This window comes from Montipora capricornis, chromosome 6 (genome assembly GCF_036669925.1).
Source record: "Montipora capricornis isolate CH-2021 chromosome 6, ASM3666992v2, whole genome shotgun sequence".
Lineage (NCBI taxonomy): Eukaryota > Metazoa > Cnidaria > Anthozoa > Scleractinia > Acroporidae > Montipora > Montipora capricornis.
In genome coordinates this window covers 41,349,793-41,353,660 of record NC_090888.1, presented here as the reverse complement: position 1 = coordinate 41,353,660, position 3,868 = coordinate 41,349,793, and the positions used below count along the sequence as shown (strand labels likewise).

The 3,868-nt window shown below is 38.9% G+C and overlaps 1 long non-coding RNA gene across 1 annotated transcript in view; it reads left to right on the top strand.

The window, feature by feature from the left end:
- Nucleotides 1-2,922: 2,922 nt before the first annotated feature.
- Nucleotides 2,923-3,868, top strand: part of LOC138052157 (uncharacterized) — a 1,335-nt gene continuing 389 nt past the window's right edge. Inside the window, exons 1-2 of the long non-coding RNA XR_011133011.1 lie at nt 2,923-3,060; nt 3,744-3,868. The exon at nt 3,744-3,868 is cut by the window's right edge and continues 389 nt beyond it. This is a non-coding gene — a long non-coding RNA (uncharacterized lncRNA). The remainder of the gene's footprint in view (nt 3,061-3,743) is intronic.

The window sequence follows — 3,868 nt, the reverse complement described above, 5'->3', positions numbered from 1 at the left end:
TAATCGATAAAACTCGTTGGTACTCGATATTTGTCGATTGATTAGTCAATTTAATCGCAGGCAGCCTAGAATCGGAGGGTAAAAATTATAACGATTTGTATGGGAATCTCGATAACAAACTGAAAAAGATATTTATACTAAAAAGTTCTTAATTTAAAAAGCCGTACTTTATTGTCCTGGCCCCAGTTGTTCAAAAGGTGGATAACGCTATCTACCGGATAAATCACTATCCATTGGATGGTGCAATTGGTTTTGCTATGACCTATCCACTGGATAGTGATTTATCCGGCGGATAGCGCTATCCATCGTTTGAACAACTGGAGCCTGGTGACTTTCTCGCTTTTTGTGTGGTTATTTGTCTGATTGAATGCGATTTAGCGACTTCTCAACTTCCCGGGTTGTCATTCGTACATCAGGTACGAGTCAGTTTTTTATCGAGATTCCCATACAAATCCTTGAATTTTTTTTTTACCCTCCGAGTCTGGGCTTCCTGTGCCAGTCCATGGAAATAGAAAATAAAAAACGTAAGCCACATTTTTAACCCACTCTCATAAAACTTACCCTTGAACTTACCTTGAATCGACTTTGAATATGATTAAGGACAATGTTACTTCTTTCTCCAATGGTTGCTACTTTTGTTTTGTTTTTTCTCCAGGATCTCAGGAACACTGATATATGCAGCTGTAGTTTTAGCTGTTTAAGGTAACATTTCAGCCCAGGAGTCCTTTGGCACTGAAACGAGAATCGTAGTAATAATATCAGGAGTCACTACATAAACTGAGAGTGACAGAAAGCTGAAGAAACCAAGTTGACAAACTGTCGCCAGTTCCGAGGTGGAGTCACGCTCCCATGACCGCTTGTTCTCGTTTGATTTAGAGACCAGTGACCGCAAAAATTGCAACAAAATATATGTTCCATTCTCCAAAAATGAGGGATTTGAGGTCAGAATCGTGTAATGGCTAAACAACTGAACTGTAGGACATAAATTTGGTTTTATCAACGGAGTTGATAATGTAAATTGGCCACCGTACAGAGATTCTAAAAGCTGACGTTTCGAGCGTCAGCCCTTCGTCAGAGCGAATCGAGGAATTGTGGGTTACGTGTAGTTTTTATAGTAGAGTAGGAACTACGCTATTGGTGGTAACAAGGCAACGTGAAAAATAGGAATACATTAGTTAAATGAAAAGCGTTCGTTAATACCGTGAGGATTAAGGGTGCCAATTTGGAAGATGAATTTATGTTCCAGATTCTTGCGGCTTTCCGTCGTACCTAGATGTAGGGAAAGGCCACCGATAGCCATGTGTTTTTTGGAGTGGTTAGGGAGATTAAAATGACGAGCGACTGGCTTAGATACATCCTTGTCACCTTGTCACCGGAATCGGTCACCTAATCGTCTACCTGTCTCGCCAATGTATAATTTATTGCATAACGTACAGGTTATGCAATAAATGACATTTGCAGAGGTACATGTGAAACGATCGGTGATCTTAACCGATCGCTTAGGTCCCGATATCTTGCTAGAGTTAACAATGAAAAGACAAGTTTTGCATCGTGAGCGCGCACATTTGAAAGTGCCGGATTGCTCGTTATTTTTGAGCGCGCTTCTAACTAAAAAGTTGCCGCTACGTTTTTGTCGCGTTTGAATGAAATAAGTGGAGGTTGCGAAAAGATTCTACCAGTCTCGGGATCATTTTGGAGTAATGCGTGATTATGATTAGTTAAAGTCTTTCGTTAAGCGAATTGCTGAACACTCAATAAAGGTGAATCAATGCGATCTTCGTCCATTTTCTTTTCGATAATTTTCGAAGAAATAGGTAAAATCGATGCGTAATTACAAAAATCGATGAAAATCGACGATCAAAAGGATAGATTTCTATCGATTTCCGATATTAGTCGATTGATTATGTTCGATTTTTATCGAGTAACGAAACTACCGATTAGATACGCCCTGAATATTTACGCACTTCCTTTTACTTTAAAATTGAAAGATTACAGTGTCTGATAGAAACTCATATTGCCTGGGTCAGAAATCGATTTTCAGCACAAATCATAAACAGGGGCGGCGATTTGTCAGACACAAATGGAATCAGAAACATGGATGACAGACTCGGTTGTTAGACGCAACCTCAAAAAGCAAAAGCATAGTCTTAGTATCAACAGTTTCAAACAATCTTCGATCATTTTTACAACAGCTATTCACAGATAATAATAATAATAATCAGCGATCCGAATATAATAAGCGAGTTTTGTTTCTATTTTATGGTATTTGAAGGTGCCGTGGAAAGAACCCTCGACATTGATAAAAAAGATGACGACTAAATGTTGGCTTCAAGTCATTGAATGTTCCTGTTCCTGTTTCACTATCATATTTTCAAGGCATTTTCCAAAATTAGGTTAAGTGCTTTTCAAATTATAGCGTATCAAATAAACGTCGATGGAAGTTAAAAGTAAATGCTGTTTGTTGTTGCCCATCCTTTGCTTGCATCTTTCGAATTCACTTTCATTTACCTACCTACACCATGTAATTACATGGCATAATATGAAACATCACAATGCGCAGCACATACTAACTGAAAAACACCTCAACTGCCATCCGTATTATCTTAGGCAGGGGAAGATCACTTTAAGTTTAAGTTAAATAGTAGCGGAGCTCCGCGCGCGCCGAAGGCGCGCGCGCGCGGAGCACCATAGTTAAGAAAATATGGTAACCCATCGATGTGAGAAAATTTGGTTTTATAGCTATGACGTCATCAACGTCCGTACGTACAACGTACGTACGTACAACGTACGTCCGTAGGTCCGTCCGCCACTTCATGTATGCCAATGTGACCAGTACACGTAACCATATCACGGGCTAATTAAAGTTTAGAGCTCATCCAGGAGGCAATACTACATTTGACACTAACTAGTTTACAGCAACACAGCGGTCAAACGTCTGCGCATGTGCGAGCGTTGGAGTGAAAAGGGCGAACAGGCGGTCAAAATGGCGGTGCGACCTCGTGGGTTTAAGTTGTGACTCTCAAGTCGTTTCACTGGAGTTAAAAACGACCACACAAGCGAGTAAGTCTGTACATATTTTTTTATTGAGACCGGCATACAGTACATGTAGAAGTGATGTCAAACAGTACTTTAAACTAAAGTAATAACAGCTGATCGTACGATGCATTCGATTTAGCATGGTCTATGATGGTCTATAATACTAAGGCACTCATGCATGAGAAGACACAGCATTGGCAATCATTGTAAGTTACACGTAAAGAAAGGTGAAATGCCGTGTTCTTCTCGTGATTTGATTGAGAAGCTGTGTAAATATTACATCATTCATATCATCCTTAAAGCTTACGTACAATTCTTGAGTTAAGTGCATAGGCATGTTTTATAAATTAATTTATTTTGCAACAGAAATACTGAATGCTCTCCTCGTTTTTCGTTTTAAGAAATGAAAAGTTCTTTCGATCTATCGTGTTTTATTTTGTTTAAGTAATGCTTCTGTGTAGTTGTATTGTTTTTTGTTTTGAAGTACCTGTTATTTCCAGATATGTTCTCTTATTTGTTCAACACTTGAACTTCACCATTCTTCCTTTTGTAAGAGGTTTTAAGTAATGCTAATTGATCTCTTTTGAAATTCGTTCTGTACGCTACACTGTGCATGCAAAATAACTGATCTTTAGTCACAGAAATGTTGCAAATGTAAGAGAACATAAATTGTGTTGTAATGACAGTTCTTGTTTAATTTTTGCCAGAAATGCCTAGCCTCTCTTCCTGATATGTCACACCTAGCAACTATGACACCATGAGGGAAATAGAAGTGACTGTCAGGACAAACAGTTTTCCATCTCAAGCAACAAACCAGATGGTCATGTGGAAC